The sequence below is a fragment of the Nerophis ophidion genome, linkage group LG02 (genome assembly GCF_033978795.1).
Source record: "Nerophis ophidion isolate RoL-2023_Sa linkage group LG02, RoL_Noph_v1.0, whole genome shotgun sequence".
In the NCBI taxonomy this organism is placed as follows: Eukaryota; Metazoa; Chordata; class Actinopteri; order Syngnathiformes; family Syngnathidae; genus Nerophis; species Nerophis ophidion.
The window spans coordinates 89,620,354-89,640,221 of record NC_084612.1 but is presented as its reverse complement, the minus strand read 5'-3'; the positions used below and the strand labels follow the sequence as shown (position 1 = coordinate 89,640,221).

General features: G+C 31.4%; 12 non-coding genes across 12 annotated transcripts; 10 read left to right on the top strand and 2 right to left on the bottom strand.

The window, feature by feature from the left end:
- The first annotated feature begins 1,251 nt into the window (after positions 1-1,251).
- Positions 1,252-1,358, top strand: trnal-caa (transfer RNA leucine (anticodon CAA)). Its single transcript has 2 exons — positions 1,252-1,289; positions 1,313-1,358. It is a non-coding gene; the product is annotated as a tRNA-Leu (tRNA).
- A 1,394-nt stretch (positions 1,359-2,752) lies between these two features.
- On the top strand, positions 2,753-2,859 carry trnal-caa (transfer RNA leucine (anticodon CAA)). Its single transcript has 2 exons — positions 2,753-2,790; positions 2,814-2,859. It is a non-coding gene; the product is annotated as a tRNA-Leu (tRNA).
- A 1,181-nt stretch (positions 2,860-4,040) lies between these two features.
- On the top strand, positions 4,041-4,147 carry trnal-caa (transfer RNA leucine (anticodon CAA)). Its single transcript has 2 exons — positions 4,041-4,078; positions 4,102-4,147. It is a non-coding gene; the product is annotated as a tRNA-Leu (tRNA).
- Positions 4,148-6,475: 2,328 nt separating this feature from the next.
- On the top strand, positions 6,476-6,582 carry trnal-caa (transfer RNA leucine (anticodon CAA)). The gene is made up of 2 exons: positions 6,476-6,513; positions 6,537-6,582. It is a non-coding gene; the product is annotated as a tRNA-Leu (tRNA).
- Positions 6,583-10,581: 3,999 nt separating this feature from the next.
- Positions 10,582-10,688, top strand: trnal-caa (transfer RNA leucine (anticodon CAA)). Its single transcript has 2 exons — positions 10,582-10,619; positions 10,643-10,688. It is a non-coding gene; the product is annotated as a tRNA-Leu (tRNA).
- Positions 10,689-12,008: 1,320 nt separating this feature from the next.
- trnal-caa (transfer RNA leucine (anticodon CAA)) lies at positions 12,009-12,115 on the top strand. Its single transcript has 2 exons — positions 12,009-12,046; positions 12,070-12,115. It is a non-coding gene; the product is annotated as a tRNA-Leu (tRNA).
- Positions 12,116-14,525: 2,410 nt separating this feature from the next.
- Positions 14,526-14,632, top strand: trnal-caa (transfer RNA leucine (anticodon CAA)). The gene is made up of 2 exons: positions 14,526-14,563; positions 14,587-14,632. It is a non-coding gene; the product is annotated as a tRNA-Leu (tRNA).
- A 1,184-nt stretch (positions 14,633-15,816) lies between these two features.
- Positions 15,817-15,923, top strand: trnal-caa (transfer RNA leucine (anticodon CAA)). The gene is made up of 2 exons: positions 15,817-15,854; positions 15,878-15,923. It is a non-coding gene; the product is annotated as a tRNA-Leu (tRNA).
- Positions 15,924-17,334: 1,411 nt separating this feature from the next.
- Positions 17,335-17,441, top strand: trnal-caa (transfer RNA leucine (anticodon CAA)). The gene is made up of 2 exons: positions 17,335-17,372; positions 17,396-17,441. It is a non-coding gene; the product is annotated as a tRNA-Leu (tRNA).
- Positions 17,442-18,036: 595 nt separating this feature from the next.
- Positions 18,037-18,143, bottom strand: trnal-caa (transfer RNA leucine (anticodon CAA)). Its single transcript has 2 exons — positions 18,106-18,143; positions 18,037-18,082 (listed from the first exon to the last, which is right to left on the bottom strand). It is a non-coding gene; the product is annotated as a tRNA-Leu (tRNA).
- A 1,183-nt stretch (positions 18,144-19,326) lies between these two features.
- On the bottom strand, positions 19,327-19,433 carry trnal-caa (transfer RNA leucine (anticodon CAA)). Its single transcript has 2 exons — positions 19,396-19,433; positions 19,327-19,372 (listed from the first exon to the last, which is right to left on the bottom strand). It is a non-coding gene; the product is annotated as a tRNA-Leu (tRNA).
- Positions 19,434-19,559: 126 nt separating this feature from the next.
- trnal-caa (transfer RNA leucine (anticodon CAA)) lies at positions 19,560-19,666 on the top strand. The gene is made up of 2 exons: positions 19,560-19,597; positions 19,621-19,666. It is a non-coding gene; the product is annotated as a tRNA-Leu (tRNA).
- The last annotated feature ends 202 nt before the right edge of the window (positions 19,667-19,868 follow it).

Here is a 19,868-nt window from a genome sequence, read left to right as displayed (position 1 = left end):
CGGCAAGAAATCTGCCTTCAAAGGACTCCGGCTTATTAGTGATTCCCAAAGCCCAAAAAAAGTCTGCGGGCTATAGAGCGTTTTCCGTTCGGGCTCCAGTACTCTGGAATGCCCTCCCGGTAACAGTTCGAGATGCCACCTCAGTAGAAGCATTTAAGTCTCACCTTAAAACTCATTTGTATACTCTAGCCTTTAAATAGACTCCCTTTTTAGACCAGTTGATCTGCCGCTTCTTTTCTTTTTCTCCTATGTCCCACTCTCCCGTGTGGAGGGGGTCCGGTCCGATCCGGTGGCCATGTACTGCTCGCCTGTGTATCGGCTGGGGACATCTCTGCGCTGCAGGTCCGCCTACGCTTGGGATGGTTTCCTGCTGGCTCCGCTGTGAACGGGACTCTCGCTGCTGTGTCTTGGATCCTCTTTGGACTGGACTCTCGCGACTGTGTTGTATCCATTGTGGATTGAACTTTCACAGTATCATGTTAGATCCGCTCGACATCCATTGCTTTCCTCCTCTCCAAGGTTCTCATAGTCATCATTGTCACCGACGTCCCACTGGGTGTGAGTTTTCCTTGCCCTTATGTGGGCCTACCGAGGATGTCGTGGTGGTTTGTGCAGCCCTTTGAGACACTAGTGATTTAGGGCTATATAAGTAAACATTGATTGATTGATTGATTGAATGTAGTATATAAACATTTAGCAACGCACCAGCATCCTTGCTTCCTATTTAAATTAATTTATATATTTATTTAACCCTTTTTTTATACAAAACTAACACAAAGCGGCACATCAACAACTGAGAGCAGATATTGTACTGTAGTTTATTTGCGTGAGTTGGCAAGGTTGTTTGGATTCGGGTTGTATATAAAAATGCTGTGCTGTGTACATGTTAATGTACAATTCATGGTCATTCATCTAAAATAGTCTGGTGAAAAATAGATAATAACAAAATAAATACAAATACAATAAGATTTATAATCGCTTTTAGCTCATTTTATTTATTTAAACTTACAAATAAAACTATCTAAAAAGCTATTATAAAACGTTACCATTCTGACATTAACATTTAGTTAGCATAATTAGCATAATTACATTACATTACATTCTAAAAATTGTCTGTCCATCTTAACTGTTGATAACTATCTATAGTAGTCATTTGTCTTGGTGATTGAGAAACCATGAGGGAATATCATCACACTTCAACATCTCTAACAAGATTGTTTAATAGGTCATACATGTAGGTGGTAGTCATGTGTCAGGATGGCCGAGCGGTCTAAGGCGCCAGACTCAAGGTCACACCTTCCCTGCTTGGGAATTCTGGTCTCCAGTTGGAGGCGTGGGTTCAAATCCCACTTCTGACATTGAACTTTTTGGGCAAAATCAAAGTTTTGGAAAATGAGAGCAACTTCCTGTCATGTGATAGAATTGCACCGTCTTTTTCTGTGTGTTTGTTGTTTCCTAACTTTGAATCAAAATGTTATTTTAGGAACTTGTTCCCAATGTTTTGGGTGGCCTTTTTAACCTTGTTCTGAAAAAGCACATCATTTTAATAAAAAAAGGAAACCAAATACTGTATTGATGTTTTACTTATTTTATACTGCACATACTTAAAAGTAGACACTCGACACTAGAATCTATGTTTCCATGACATAAATATAATGGAAAAAAACTAATAAAATATACAAAAACTTATAATCGACACGTGTATAAAGTTAAGTTGATTTAGCGATTTTAAATTTGAAAGTAAGAAAAAAAATACTTATTTTAACACTTTTATGAGTGGGACCCCTTTGGATCCCCGAGAATTTTAATGTGATTTATTAACTTTTTTAACTATCATTGCTCAAAAAATACTAAATAATCATAATAAATGTTGTTATAAATTGTTGACATATTGAAGGCTCCAATTACTTCAAATCAAATATTCCACTTTTAGGGAAAAATATGGAATATTTTGTTTGTTTGCCATAAAAAACTTTTTTTGAGACAAAAATAGAATAAATCGAACAAAAAATTGATAAAACCTTGTAATCGACAAATGGATCTGAAGTTGATCTGGATATTTGAATGTTAAAATTTAAAAGAAAAATTTAAACACTTTTATGAGTGGGACCGTTTTGGATCCCCAAGAATTTTAGCAGATTTTTTTTTTTAAACATAATAATGAATCAAAATGAATGTTGTTATGAATTATTGACATATTGAAGGCTCCAATTAATTCACATCAAATATTCCACTTATGGGGAAAAATACCTCATAATCTTAGTGTTTGCCATAAAAAAATAATATTTTTAATGACAAAAATAGAATGAAAGAAAATAAAAAATTATATATATATAAAAACTCAAAATCGACAAATGGATCTTAAGTCGATTTATACATTTAACAGTTGAAAATAAAAACAAAAAGTATGACTTATTTTAACACTTTTATGAGTGGGACCCTTCTGGATGGCCAAAAATTTTAGTATGATTTTTTTATTTTTTTTTTTAACCGTCATTGCTCAAATAATAATAATGAATCAAAATAATGTTGTTATAAATTATTGACCTCTTGAAGGCTCCAATTACTTCACATCAAATATTCCATTATTGGGGGGGAATACTGCATATTTTTTATTTTCACCATAAAAAAATAAGTTTTGGGTTTTTTTATGGCAAAAAAGAACATACAAACTAACCACAATAAACCAAAATAAAACACTCACTTACTGTACAAAGTCTGCTCTCAGTTGTTGATGTGCTGCTTCTTAACTGTCAGGATGGCCGAGTGGTCTAAGGCGCCAGACTCAAGGTCACACCTTCCCTGCTTGGGAATTCTGGTCTCCAGTTGGAGGCGTGGGTTCAAATCCCACTTCTGACATTGACCCTTTTGCCGCACAGACTGAAAAGTAGACACTAGGTGGCAGCAAAAGCACATAACAAACACAGCTGAGCTAAAATGCAGCTTCATGTCATATTTAGTTAGCTTCTTCATGTTGTTAACTAGCTGCACACGCTGGAACTTTTTGACAAAACATCCACATTTTCATGTCCGGCCCCTGAGTCTTTGGTTCTTGAAACTGTGGCCCTATAGATAGTTTTTTTTCACACTTTTCAAGTGTAAAACATACACGGAGACCAGTCTGAAACTTGTGGACGACAGAGCAGATCTGTCTCCATCTTGGAAGTATGCTAACTGTTCCCATGATATCAACCTAAATGTAGCATGCTAGCATGTTATGCTAACTTTTTGGCTTCAATCAATGACTTCACCGACACTCTACCAACCAACACACACTCTGCTCTCATGAAACATCACTTAAATTATTATTTTTTAAACTAGCGCATTCATAACTTTTACTAGTAAGTAATTACATTCATTAAAAAAGTCATTCCGTTGGTAATTTAGTTCCTTTTTTTGGTAAAGTAGCAAGTATAATAAATTACCTTTTTAAAAGTATTTTTCCGATCAGTTGTAATGTAGTATATAAACATTTAGCAACACACCAGCATCCTCACTTCCTATTTAAATTAATTTATATATTTATTTAACCCTTTTTTTGTACAAACTAACACAAAGCGGCACATCAACAACTGAGTGCAGATATTGTACTATAGTTTATTTGCGTGAGTCGGCAAGGTTGTTTAGATTTGGGTCGTATATAAAAATGCTGTGCTGTGTACATGTTAAAGTAAAATTCATGGTCATTCATCTGAAATAGTCTGGTGAAAAATAGATAAAAATGAAATAACAAAATAAATACAAATATAATAACATTTACAATCGCTTTTTAGCTCATTTTATTTATTTAAACTTACAAATAAAACTATTTAAAAAGCTATTATAAAACGTTACCATTCTGACATTAACATTTAGTTAGCATAATTAGCATAATTACAATACATTACATTCTGAAAATTGTTTGTCCATCTTGAACTGTTGATAACTATCTATAGTAGTCATTTGTCTTGGTGAATGAGAAACCATGAGGGAATATCATCACACTTCAACATCTCTAACAAGATTGTTTATTAGGTCATACATGTAGGTGGTAGTCATGTGTCAGGATGGCCGAGCGGTCTAAGGCGCCAGACTCAAGGTCACAACTTCTCTGCTTTGGAATTCTGGTCTCCAGTTGGAGGCGTGGGTTCAAATCCCACTTCTGACATTGAACTTTTTGCGCAAAATCAAAGTTTGGAAAAGGAGAGCAACTTCCTGTCATGTGATAGAATTGCACCGTCTTTTTCTGTGTTTGTTGTTTCCTAACTTTGAATCAAAATGTGATTTTAGGAACTTGTTCCCAATGTTTTGGGTGGCCTTTTTAACCTTGTTCTGAAAAAGCACATCATTTTAATAAAAAAAGGAAACCAAATACTGTATTGATGATTTACTTATTTTATACTGCACATACTTAAAAGTAGACACTCGACACTAGAATCTATGTTTCCATGACTTAAATATAATGGAAAAAAACTAAAAAAATATTTAAAAAAACGTATAATCGACACGGGTATAAAGTTAAGTTGATTTAGAGTTTTTAAATTTGAAAGTAAAAAAAATAATACTTATTTTAACACTTTTATGAGTGGGACCCCTTTGGATCCCCGAGAATTTTAATGTGATTTATTTACTTTTTTAACTATCACTGCTCAAAAAATATTAAATAATCATAATAAATGTTGTTATAAATTATTGACATATTGAAGGCTCCAATTACTTCAAATGAAATATTCCACTTTTAGGGGGAAATATTATATATTTTGTGTGTTTGCCATAAGAAACAATTTTCTTATGACGAAAATAGAATTAATCAAACAAAAAATGTATAAAACCTTATAATCGACAAATGGATCTTAAGTTAAATTAAATATTTAAAATTTGAAAGTAAAAAAAACAAAGGATGACTCATGTTAACGCTTTTTATTAGTGGGACCCTTTTGGATCTCTGAGAATTTTAGCGGATTCCACTTTTGGGGGAAAATACTTCATGTTTTTAATGTTTGCCATAAAAAATAAATATTTTTAATGACAAAAATAGAATGAAAGAAAATTTAAATATATATACATAAAAACCTCAAATTGACAAATGGATCTTAAGTTGATTTAGTGATTTAACCGTTGAAAGTAAAAAAAAAAAAAGTAGGACTTATTTAAACACTTTTATGAGTGGGACCCTTTTGAATCCCCAAACATTTTAGTATGTTTTTTTTTTTTAAACTGTCATTGCTCAAATAATAATAATGAATCAAAATCAATTTTGTTATAAATTATTGACCTGTTGAAGGCTCCAAATACTTCACATCAAATATTCCACATTTAAGGGGAAATATTGAATATTTTGTGTGTTTGCCATATAAAACTTTTTTTTAATGACCAAAATAGAATTAATCAAACCAAAAATACAAACAGACTTATAAACGAGAAACGGATCCTAAATTGATCCAGAAATTTAAATGTTAAAAGTTAAAAGGGAAAAAAAAATATGAGTTATTTTAACACTTTGATGAGTGGGACCCTTTTGGATCTCCGAGAATTTTAGCGGATTTTTTTTTTTTAAACTGTCATTGCTCAAATAATAATAATGAATCAAAATCAATGTTGTTATAAATTATTGACCTATTGAAGGCTCCAAATACTTCAAATCAAATATTCCACTTTTAGGGGGGATATATTGAAAATTTTGTGTGTTTGCCATAAAAAAAAAAATGTTTAATGACAAAAATAGAATTAACCAAACCAAAAATATACACAGACTTATAATCGAGAAATGGATCCTAAGTCGATCCAGAGACTTAAATGTCAAAAGTTAAAAGGGAAAAAAAATGTATGAGTTATTTTAACACTGTGATGAGTGGGACCCTTTTGGATCTCCGAGAATTTTAGCGGATTTTTTTTTTTAAACTGTCATTGCTCAAAAAATAATAATAAATCAAAATCCATGTTATTATAAAATATTGACCTAATGAAGGCTCCAATTACTTCACATCAAATATTCAAATTTTAGGGGAAAATATCGAATAGTTTGTGTGTTTTTCAAAAAAAGTTTTTTTTTTTTTTTTAATGATAAAAATAAAATTAATCAAAAAAATATATATATAAACTTGTAATCGACAAATGGTTAAATGTTACAATTTAAAAGTAAAAAATAAAAAAAAAGTGTGACTTATTTTAACACTTTTATGAGTGAGACCCTTTTGGAACCCCAAGAATTTTAGTGGATTTTTTTTTTTAACTGTCATTTAAAAAAAAATAATAATAAATCAAAATCCATGTTGTTATAAAATATTGACCTAATGAAGGCTTCAATTACTTCACATCAAGTATTCCACTTCGGGGGAAAATACTGCATATTTTTTATGTTTATCATAAAAAACTAAGTTTTGGCGGTTTTTCATGACAAAAAAGAACATACAAACTAACCAACAATAAACCAAAATAAAACAATCACTTACTGTACAAAGTCTGCTCTCAGTTGTTGATGTGCTGCTTCTTAACTGTCAGGATGGCCGAGTGGTCTAAGGCGCCAGACTCAAGGTCACACCTTCCCTGCTTGGGAATTCTGGTCTCCAGTTGGAGGCGTGGGTTCAAATCCCACTTCTGACACTGACCCTTTTGCCGCACAGACTGAAAAGTAGACACTAGGTGGCAGCAAAAGCACATAACAAACACAGCTGAGCTAAAATGCAGCTTCATGTCATATTTAGTTAGCTTCTTCATGTTGTTAACTATGGCCCTGCGATGAGGTGGCGACTTGTCCAGGGTGTACCCCGCCTTCCGCCCGATTGTAGCTGAGATAGGCGCCAGCGCCACCCGCGACCCCACAAGGGAATAAGCGGTAGAAAATGGATGGATGGATGTTGTTAACTAGCTGCACACGCTGGAACTTTCTGACCAAACATCCACATTTTCATGTCCGGCCCCTGAGTCTTTGGTTCTTGAAACTGTGGCCCTCTTCATGATGAAAAATCACATCATTTTAATAAAAAAAGGAAACCAAATACTGTATTGATGTTTTACTTATTTTATACTGCACATACTTAAAAGTAGACACTCGACACTAGAATCTATGTTTCCATGACTTAAATATAATGGAAAAAAACAAAAAAAATATTTTAAAAAAAACGTATAATCGACACGGGTATAAAGTTAAGTTGATTTAGAGTTTTTAAATTTGAAAGTAAAAAAAATAATACTTATTTTAACACTTTTATGAGTGGGACCCCTTTGGATCCCCGAGAATTTTAATGTGATTTATTTACTTTTTAAACTATCATTGCTCAAAAAATATTAAATAATCATAATAAATGTTGTTATAAATTATTGACATATTGAAGGCTCCAATTACTTCAAATCAAATATTCCACTTTTAGGGGGAAATATTATATATTTTGTGTGTTTGCCATAAGAAACTATTTTCTTATGACAAAAATAGAATTAATCAAACAAAACATTTATAAAACCTTATAATCGACAAATGGATCTTAAGTTGAATTAAATATTTAAAATTTGAAAGTAAAAAAAACAAAGGATGACTCATGTTAACGCTTTTTATTAGTGGGACCCTTTTGGATCTCTGAGAATTTTAGCGGATTTTTTTTTTTTAACCGTCATTGCTCAAAAAATAATAATGAATCAAATTCAATGTTGTTATAAATTATTGACCTATTGAAGGCTCCAATTACTTTAAATCAAATATTCCACTTTTGGGGGAAAATACTTCATGTTTTTAATGTTTGCCATAAAAAATAAATATTTTTAATGACAAAAATAGAATGAAAGAAAATTTAAATATATATACATAAAAACCTCAAATTGACAAATGGATCTTAAGTTGATTTAGTGATTTAACCGTTGAAAGTAAAAAAAAAAAAGTAGGACTTATTTAAACACTTTTATGAGTGGGACCCTTTTGAATCCCCAAACATTTTAGTATGTTTTTTTTTTTTAAACTGTCATTGCTCAAATAATAATAATGAATCAAAATCAATTTTGTTATAAATTATTGACCTATTGAAGGCTCCAAATACTTCACATCAAATATTCCACATTTAGGGGGAAATATTGAATATTTTGTGTGTTTGCCATATAAAACTTTTTTTTAATGACCAAAATAGAATTAATCAAACCAAAAATACAAACAGACTTATAAACGAGAAACGGATCCTAAATTGATCCAGAAATTTAAATGTTAAAAGTTAAAAGGAAAAAAAAAAGTAGGACTTATTTAAACACTTTTATGAGTGGGACCCTTTTGAATCCCCAAACATTTTAGTATGTTTTTTTTTTTTAAACTGTCATTGCTCAAATAATAATAATGAATCAAAATCAATTTTGTTATTAATTATTGACCTATTGAAGGCTCCAATTACTTCACATCAAATATTCCACATTTAGGGGGAAATATTGAATATTTTGTGTGTTTGCCATATAAAACTTTTTTTTAATGACCAAAATAGAATTAATCAAACCAAAAATACAAACAGACTTATAAACGAGAAACGGATCCTAAATTGATCCAGAAATTTAAATGTTAAAAGTTAAAAGGAAAAAAAAAAGGATGAGTTATTTTAACACTTTGATGAGTGGGACCCCTTTGGATCCCCGAGAATTTTAATGTGATTTATTTACTTTTTTAACTATCATTGCTCAAAAAATATTAAATAATCATAATAAATGTTGTTATAAATTATTGACATATTGAAGGCTCCAATTACTTCAAATCAAATATTCCACTTTTAGGGGGAAATATTATATATTTTGTGTGTTTGCCATAAGAAACTATTTTCTTATGACAAAAATAGAATTAATCAAACAAAACATTTATAAAACCTTATAATCGACAAATGGATCTTAAGTTGAATTAAATATTTAAAATTTGAAAGTAAAAAAAACAAAGGATGACTCATGTTAACGCTTTTTATTAGTGGGACCCTTTTGGATCTCTGAGAATTTTAGCGGATTTTTTTTTTTTAACCGTCATTGCTCAAAAAATAATAATGAATCAAATTCAATGTTGTTATAAATTATTGACCTATTGAAGGCTCCAATTACTTTAAATCAAATATTCCACTTTTGGGGGAAAATACTTCATGTTTTTAATGTTTGCCATAAAAAATAAATATTTTTAATGACAAAAATAGAATGAAAGAAAATTTAAATATATATACATAAAAACCTCAAATTGACAAATGGATCTTAAGTTGATTTAGTGATTTAACCGTTGAAAGTAAAAAAAAAAAAGTAGGACTTATTTAAACACTTTTATGAGTGGGACCCTTTTGAATCCCCAAACATTTTAGTATGTTTTTTTTTTTTAAACTGTCATTGCTCAAATAATAATAATGAATCAAAATAAATTTTGTTATAAATTGTTGACCTATTGAAGGCTCCAATTAATTCACATCAAATATTACACATTTATGGGGAAATATTGAATATTTTGTGTGTTTGCCATATAAAACTTTTTTTTAATGACCAAAATAGAATTAATCAAACCAAAAATACAAACAGACTTATAAACGAGAAACGGATCCTAAATTGATCCAGAAATTTAAATGTTAAAAGTTAAAAGGAAAAAAAAAAAGTATGAGTTATTTTAATACTTTGATGAGTGGGACCCTTTTGGATCTCCGAGAATTTTAGCGGATTTTTTTTTTTTAAACTGTCATTGCTCAAATAATAATAATGAATCAAAATCAATGTTGTTATAAATTATTGACCTATTGAAGGCTCCAAATACTTCAAATCAAATATTCCACTTTTAGGGGGGATATATTGAAAATTTTGTGTGTTTGCCATAAAAAAAAAAATGTTTAATGACAAAAATAGAATCAACCAAACCAAAAATATACACAGACTTATAATCGAGAAATGGATCCTAAGTCGATCCAGAGACTTAAATGTCAAAAGTTAAAAGGGAAAAAAAATGTATGAGTTATTTTAACACTGTGATGAGTGGGACCCTTTTGGATCTCCGAGAATTTTAGCGGATTTTTTTTTTTAAACTGTCATTGCTCAAAAAATAATAATAAATCAAAATCCATGTTATTATAAAATATTGACCTAATGAAGGCTCCAATTACTTCACATCAAATATTCAAATTTTAGGGGAAAATATCGAATAGTTTGTGTGTTTTTAAAAAAAAGTTTTTTTTTTTTTTTTAATGATAAAAATAAAATTAATCAAAAAAATATATATATAAACTTGTAATCGACAAATGGTTAAATTTTACGATTTAAAAGTAAAAAATAAAAAAAAAGTGTGACTTATTTTAACACTTTTATGAGTGAGACCCTTTTGGAACCCCAAGAATTTTAGCAGATTTTTTTCTTTTTTAAGCTGTCATTATTCAAAAAATAATAATGAATCAAAATAATGTTGTTATAAATTATTGACCTATTGAAGGCTCCAATTATTTCACATCAAATATTCCACTTCGGGGGAAAATACTGCATATTTTTTATGTTTATCATAAAAAACTAAGTTTTGGCGGTTTTTCATGACAAAAAAGAACATAAAAACTAACCAACAATAAACCAAAGTAAAACACTCACTTACTGTACAAAGTCTGCTCTCAGTTGTTGATGTGCTGCTTCTTAACTGTCAGGATGGCCGAGTGGTCTAAGGCGCCAGACTCAAGGTCACACCTTCCCTGCTTGGGAATTCTGGTCTCCAGTTGGAGGCGTGGGTTCAAATCCCACTTCTGACATTGACCCTTTTGCCGCACAGACTGAAAAGTAGACACTAGGTGGCAGCAAAAGCACATAACAAACACAGCTGAGCTAAAATGCAGCTTCATGTCATATTTAGTTAGCTTCTTCATGTTGTTAACTATGGCCCTGCGATGAGGTGGCGACTTGTCCAGGGTGTACCCCGCCTTCCGCCCGATTGTAGCTGAGATAGGCGCCAGCGCCACCCGCGACCCCACAAGGGAATAAGCGGTAGAAAATGGATGGATGGATGTTGTTAACTAGCTGCACACGCTGGAACTTTCTGACCAAACATCCACATTTTCATGTCCGGCCCCTGAGTCTTTGGTTCTTGAAACTGTGGCCCTATAGATCGTTTTTTTTTTACACCTTTCAAGTGTAAAACATACACGGAGACAAGTCTGAAACTTGTGGACGACAGAGCAGATCTGTCTCCATCTTGGAAGTATGCTAACTGTTCCCATGATATCAACCTAATGGTAGCATGCTAGCATGGTATGCTAACTTTTTGGCTTCAATCAATGACTCCACCGACACTCTACCAACCAACACACACTCTGCTCTCATGAAACGTCACTTAAATTATTATTTTTTTAAACTAGCGCATTCATAACTTTTACTAGTAAGTAATTACATTCATTAAAAAGTCATTCCGTTGGTGATTTAGTTCCTTTTTTGGTAAAGTAGCAAGTATAATAAATTACATTTTTAAAAGTATTTTTCCGATCAGTTGTAATGTAGTATATAAACATTTAGCAACACACCAGCATCCTCACTTCCTATTTAAATTAATTTATATATTTATTTAACCCTTTTTTTGTACAAACTAACACAAAGCGGCACATCAACAACTGAGTGCAGATATTGTACTATAGTTTATTTGCGTGAGTCGGCAAGGTTGTTTAGATTCGGGTTGTATATAAAAAAGCTGTGCTGTGTACAAGTTAAAGTACAATTCATGGTCATTCATCTGTTATACTCTGCTGAAAAATAGATAAAAATGAAATAACAAAATAAATACAAATACAATAAAATTTACAATCGCTTTTTAGCTCATTTTATTTATTTAAACTTACAAATAAAACTATTTAAAAAGCTATTATAAAACGTTACCATTCTGACATTAACATTTAGTTAGCATAATTAGCATAATTACATTACATTACATTCTAAAAATTGTTTGTCCATCTTGAACTGTTGATAACTATCTATAGTAGTCATTTGTCTTGGTGAATGAGAAACCATGAGGGAATATCATCACACTTCAACATCTCTAACAAGATTGTTTACTAGGTCATACATGTAGGTGGTAGTCATGTGTCAGGATGGCCGAGCGGTCTAAGGCGCCAGACTCAAGGTCACACCTTCCCTGCTTGGGAATTCTGGTCTCCAGTTGGAGGCGTGGGTTCAAATCCCACTTCTGACATTGAACTTTTTGGGCAAAATCAAAGTTTTGGAAAATGAGAGCAACTTCCTCGCATGTGATAGAATTGCACCGTCTTTTTCTTTGTTTGTTGTTTCCTAACTTTGAATCAAAATGTGATTTTAGGAACTTGTTCCCAATGTTTTAGGTGTTCTTTTTAACCTTGTAATGAAAAAGCACATCATTTTAATAAAAAAAAGGAAACCAAATACTGTATTGATGTTTTACTTATTTTATACTGCACATACTTAAAAGTAGACACTCGACACTAGAATCTATGTTTCCATGACATAAATATAATGGAAAAAAACTAATAAATATACAAAAACTTATAATCGACACGGGTACAAAGTTAAGTTCATTTAGCGATTTTAAATTTGAAAGTAAAAAAAAAAAATACTTATTTTAACACTTTTATGAGTGGGACCCCTTTGGATCCCCGAGAATTTTAATGTGATTTATTTACTTTTTTGACTATCATTGCTCAAAAAATATTAAATAATCATAATAAATGTTGTTATAAATTATTGACGTATTGAAGGCTCCAATTACTTCAAATCAAATATTCCACTTTTAGGGGAAAATAATGAATATTTTGTTTGTTTGCCATAAAAAACTTTTTTTTATGACAAAAATAGAATAAATCGAACAAAAAATTGATAAAACCTTATAATCGACAAATGGATCTTAAGTTAAATTAAAGACTTAAAAGTTGAAAGTGAAAAAAAAAAAGTAAGACTTAATTTAACACTTTTTATTAGTGGGACCCTTTTGGATCTCTGAGAATTTTAGCGGATTTTTTTTTGTTTAAACTGTCATTGCTCAAAAAATAATAATGAATCAAATTCAATGTTGTTATAAATTATTGACCTATTGAAGGCTCCGATTACTTCACATCAAATATTCCACTTATGGGGGAAAATACTTCATGTTTTTAATGTTTGCCATAAAAAATAGAATGAAAGAAAATTAAAATATATATATACATAAAAACTCAAAATTGACAAATGGATCTTAAGTTGATTTAGAGATTTAACCGTTGAAAGTAAAAACAATAGTAGGACTTATTTAAACACTTTTATGAGTGGGACCCTTTTGAATCACCAAAAATTTTAGTATGATTTTTTTTTTTTTAACTGTCATTGCTCAAATAATAATAATGAATCAAAATCAATTTTGTTATAAATTATTGACCTATTGAAGGCTCCAAATACTTCAAATCAAATATTCCACATTTAGGGGGAAATATTGAATATGTTGTGTGTTTGCCATAAAAAACTTTTTTTTAATGACCAAAAAAAGAATTAATCAAACCAAAAATACAAACAGACTTATAATCGAGAAATGGATCCTAAGTTGATCCAGAGATTTAAATGTTAAAAAATTAAGAGGAAAAAAATGTATGAGTTATTTAAACACTTTTATGAGTGGGACACTTTTGGATCTCCGAGAATTTTAGCGGATTTTTTTTAAACTGTCATTGCTCAAAAAATAATAATAAATCAAAATCCATATTGTTATAAAATATTGACCTAATGAAGGCTCCAATTACTTCACATCAAATATTCAAATTTTAGGGGGAAATATCGAATAGTTTGTGTGTTTTTCATAAAAAAGTTTGATTTTTTTTTTTTATGAAAAATATAAAATAATCAAAAAAATATATATAAAAACTTGTAATCGACAAATGGTTAAATTAAAGATTTAAAAGTAAAAAAAAAAAAAACAAATAAAAAAGTATGACTTATTTTAACACTTTTATGAGTGGGACCTTTTTAGAACCCAGAGAATTTTAGCAGATTTTTTCTTTTTTAAACTGTCATTATTCAAAAATAATAATGAATCAAAATAATGTTGTTATGAATTATTGACCTATTGAAGGCTCCAATTACTTCACATCAAATATTCAAATTTTTGTGGAAAATATCAAATAATTTGTGTGTTTTTCATAAAAAAGTTGTATTTATTTTTTTAATGATAAAAATCAAATTAATCAAAAATATATATAAAAACTTGTAATCGACAAATGGTTAAATTAAAGATTTAAAAGTAAAAAAAATAATAAAATAAAAAGTATGAGTTATTTTAACACTTTTATGAGTGGGACTCTTTTAGAACCCAGAGAATTTTAGCAGATTTTTTCTTTTTTAAACTGTCATTATTAAAAAATAATAATGAATCAAAATAATGTTGTTATAAATTATTGACCTCTTGAAGGCTCCAATTACTTCACATCAAATATTCCATTATTGGGGGGGAATACTGCATATTTTTTATTTTCACCATAAAAAAATAAGTTTTGGGTTTTTTTATGGCAAAAAAGAACATACAAACTAACCACAATAAACCAAAATAAAACACTCACTTACTGTACAAAGTCTGCTCTCAGTTGTTGATGTGCTGCTTCTTAACTGTCAGGATGGCCGAGTGGTCTAAGGCGCCAGACTCAAGGTCACACCTTCCCTGCTTGGGAATTCTGGTCTCCAGTTGGAGGCGTGGGTTCAAATCCCACTTCTGACATTGACCCCTTTACCGCACAGACTGAAAAGTAGACACTAGGTGGCAGCAAAAGCACATAACAAACACAGCTGAGCTCAAATGCAGCTTCATGTCATATTTAGTTAGCTTCTTCATGTTGTTAACTAGCTGCACACGCTGGAACTTTCTCACAAAACATCCACATTTTCATGTCCGGCCCCTGAGTCTTTGGTTCTTGAAACTGTGGCCCTATAGATAGTTGTTTTTTTTACACTTTTCAAGTGTAAGACATACACGGAGACAAGTCTGAAACTTGTGGACGACAGAGCAGATCTGTCTCCATCTTGGAAGTATGCTAACTGTTCCCATGATATCAACCTAATGGTAGCATGCTAGCATGTTATGCTAACTTTTTGACTTCAATCAATGACTCCACCGACACTCTACCAACCAACACACACTCTGCTCTCATGAAACATCACTTAAATAATTTTTTTTTTTAAACTAGCGCATTCATAACTTTTACTAGTAAGTAATTACATTCATTAAAAAAGTCATTCCGTTGGTAATTTAGTTCCTTTTTTGGTAAAGTAGCAAGTATAATAAATTACCTTTTTAAAAGTATTTTTCCGATCAGTTGTAATGTAGTATATAAACATTTAGCAACACACCAGCATCCTCACTTCCTATTTAAATTAATTTATATATTTATTTAGCCCTTTTTTATACAAAACTAACACAAAGCGGCACATCAACAACTGAGAGCAGATATTGTACTGTAGTTTATTTGCGTGAGACGGCAAGGTTGTTTGGATTTGGGTTGTATATAAAAATGCTGTGCTGTGTACAAGTTAAAGTACAATTCATGGTCATTCATCCGAAATAGTCTGGTGAAAAATAGATGAAAATGAAATAACAAAATATATACAAATACAATAAAATTTATAATCGCTTTTTAGCTCATTTTATTTATTTAAACTTACAAATAAAACTATCTAAAAAGCTATTATAAAACGTTACCATTCTGACATTAACATTTAGTTAGCATAATTAGCATAATTACATTACATTACATTCTAAAAATTGTTTGTCCATCTTGAACTGTTGATAACTATCTATAGTAGTCATTTGTCTTGGTGATTGAGAAACCATTAGGCAATATCATCACACTTCAACATCTCTAACAAGATTGTTTACTAGGTCATACATGTAGGTGGTAGTCATGTGTCAGGATGGCCGAGCGGTCTAAGGCGCCAGACTCAAGGTCACACCTTCCCTGCTTGGGAATTCTGGTCTCCAGTTGGAGGCGTGGGTTCAAATCCCACTTCTGACATTGAACTTTTTGGGCAAAATCAAAGTTTGGAAAATGAGAGCAACTTCCTGTCATGTGATAGAATTGCACCGTCTTTTTCTTTGTTTGTTGTTTCCTAACTTTGAATCAAAATGTTATTTTAGGAACTTGTTCCCAATGTTTTGGGTGGCCTTTTTAACCTTGTTCCGAAAAAGCACATCATTTTAATAAAAAAAGGAAACCAAATACTGTATTGATGTTTTACTTATTTTATACTGCACATACTTAAAAGTAGACACTTGACACTAGACTTAATTTTTCTATGACAAAAATATAATGGAAAAAAACTAAAAAAATATATACAAAAACTTATAATCGACACGTGTATAAAGTTAAGTTGATTTAGCGATTTTAAATTTGAAAGTAAAAAAAAGAAATACTTATTTTAACACTTTTATGAGCGGGACCCCTTTGGATCCCCGACAATTTTAATGTGATTTATTTACTTTTTTAACTATCTTAGCTCAAAAAATATGAAATAATCATAATAAATCTTGTTGTAAATTATTGACATATTGAAGGCTCCAATTACTTCAAATCAAATATTCCACTTTTAGGGGAAAATATTGAATATTTTGTGTGTTTGCCATAAAGAACTTTTTTTATGACAAAAATAGAATAAATCAAACAAAAAAATTGATAAAAACTTATAATTGAAAAATGGATCTTAAGTTAAATTAAAGATTTAAAAGTTGAAAGTAAAAAAAAAAAAGACACCTATGTTAACACTTTTTATTAGTGGGACCCTTTTGGATCGCCAAGAATTTTAGTAGATTTTTTTTTTTTAACTGTAATTACTCAAAAAATAATAATGAATCAAAATAAATGTTGTTATGAATTATTGACATATTGACAGCTCCAATTAATTCACATCAAATATTCCACTTATGGGGAAAAATACCTCATAATTTTAGTGTTTGCCATAAAAAAATAATATTTTTAATGACAAAAATAGAATGAAAGAAAATAAAAATACATATATAAAAACTCAAAATCGACAAATGGATCTTAAGTTGATTTATACATTTAACAGTTGAAAGTGAAAACAAAAAGTATGACTTATTTGAACACTTTTATGAGTGGGACCCTTCTGGATCCCCGAGAATTTTAGTGTGATATTTTTTTTCTCCCAAACTGTCATTGCTCAAAAAATAATAATGAATCAAAATCAATGTTGTTATGATTTATTAACCTATTGAAGGCTCCAATTACTTCACATTAAAATTCCACTTTTGGGGGAAAATGCTTAATATTTTTAATGTTTGCCAGAAAAAAATATGCTTTGGGAGAGGTTTTATAACAGAAAAGAACATAAAAACTAATCAAACCAAAATAAAACAATCACTTACTGTACAAGGTCTGCTCTCAGTCATTGATGTGCTGCTTCTTAACTGTCAGGATGGCCGAGTGGTCTAAGGCGCCAGACTCAAGGTCACACCTTCCCTGCTTGGGAATTCTGGTCTCCAGTTGGAGGCGTGGGTTCAAATCCCACTTCTGACATTGACAGTTTGGGGCAAAGTTTCTGTCATATTTCAGATTTTTTTTTTTGTAAATTCCACCACTTCTTCCAAGTTAAGCGTCAAAATTTTTTCAAAAACTCACAAATTCCCAAAATGTAATATATGACATATGCGGTTGGAGACATTTCATGAGAGCAGAGTGTGTCTGTGCCTTTAAAAAAAAGGGTGCCTTTTGCTAAGTGACATTTTAGCTCAGATGTGTTTGTTAGCTTAGGGGAGGCAGTTTGTTGATCAAAAAAATTGAATGTTCTTCCATGGCTGTAGTCTCCTTGTCCACAAATGAAGAGTTGTAATACTGCTAGTTTGTCACTTCAATCATTCATTTGTAGGTCATTATTACCTCGTATTGTTGAAATTAAAAACAAAAAGAAAATAATTTAAATCCATAAAATTTGCGGTACCCCCCGCGACCCCGAAAGGGAATAAGCGGTAGAAAATGGATGGATGGAAATTTGCGGTAAAAGCTGCTGGAGATTCAAATATTTTAGGACACAAAAGTCACATAGAAATTGACGGGGAAATTCTGACATCTGACAGGAAGCAGCTTTTCTCAACTTTAACCCAAAAAACTTCAATGTCAGAAGTGGGATTTGAACCCACGCCTCCAAGTGGAGACCAGAACTCCCAAGCAGGGAAGGTGTGACCTTGAGTCTGGCGCCTTAGACCACTCGGCCATCCTGACACATGACAAGCAGCTGTATGTAAAAGCATGACAGAATATCATCACACTTCAACATGTCTAACATGTAGATGCTGCATGTTTACTAGGTCATACATGTAAGTTGTTGTCATATGTCAGCATGGCCCAGCACTCATCTTGTCTCTTTCATCACTCATTTATTATTCATTATTCCCTCCTAGTAGTAGTAGTACTAAGTGGTAGTAGTAGTAGTAGTTATAGTCAAAGTTGTAGTATTACTAGTATTAGTAGTAGTACTAGTAATAGTGTTGGTAGTAGTTGTAGTCACAGTCGTAGTAGAAGTAGTAGTAGTAGTCGTAGTCAGAGTAGTATTAGTAGTAGTTGTAGTAATAGTAGTAGTAGTAGTTGTAGTCGGAGTAGTGGTAGTAGTAATAGTAGTCATCAGAATAGTAATAATAGTAGTAGTAGTAGTATTAGTAGTCATAGTCAGAGTAGTAGTAGAAATAGTAGCATTAGTATTCATAGTAGTAGTACTAATATTTAAGGTAGTCGTAGTCGTCGTAGAGAATGGCGGTGTGTTGCTAAATGTTTAGATACTACTACTACTACCACTACTCCGACTACAACTACTACTACTATTACTACAACTACCTATAATACTACTCTGACTACGACTACGACTACTACTACTGCTACTACTACTACTACGACTGTGACTACAACTACTACTACTACTAACACTATTACTAGTACCACTACTATTACTAGTAATACTACAACTTTGACTATAACTACTACTACTACTACCACTAATACTATTACTATGATTACAACGACTATTACTACTACTGCTAATACTTCTACTACTACTATTATTATTACTACTAATAATAATAATAACAATATTAATACTACTAAGTTAAGTGTGATACTTAACTTTTATTTTTATTTTTTAAATGCCTTCATTGCTTTCCCTAGTAATTAGTGACATGTATTAAAGAGTAATTGCAGTATTAATTCAATGACTTTGGTGTGAAAGTAATGAGAGAGTATAATGACTTTGTAAAAGTCATGTTCCAAAGAGTGGTAAAGTAGTATATCAACATTTACACACACAGCAGCTTCTTGACTTCATAGTCCTTATATTTTTATTTCATCTTCTCTTATTCAGGGTAAAACAATTCAGAACCGATTTCAAACTACAACTTTGCCCCAAAAGGGTCAATGTCAGAAGTGGGATTTGAACCCACGCCTCCAACTGGAGACCAGAATTCCCAAGCAGGGAAGGTGGGACCTTGAGTCTGGCGCCTTAGACCACTCGGCCATCCTGACAGTTGATAAGATATCAAGTCCAATTGTCATTATTTTTGTTAAATGAGAAACCATGAGAGATTATCATCACACTTCAACATGTCTAACATGATCTAACTAGGTCATACATGTAGGTGGTAGTCATGTGTCAGGATGGCCGAGTGGTCTAAGGCGCCAGACTCAAGGTCACACCTTCCCTGCTTGGGAATTCTGGTCTCCAGTTGGAGGCGTGGGTTCAAATCCCACTTCTGACATTGTGTTTTGGGTTAAAATTTAGAAAAGCTACTTCCTGTCATTTGTCAGAATTTCCCCATCAATTTCTTTGTGATGGTTGTGTCCTAAACTATTGGAATTTGCTGCCGATTTTACAGAAAATGTTATAGAATGTTTTTTTTTTCAATTTCAATAATACGAGGTAATAATGAACAATAATAATGAGCTGTCGTCACTGTCACT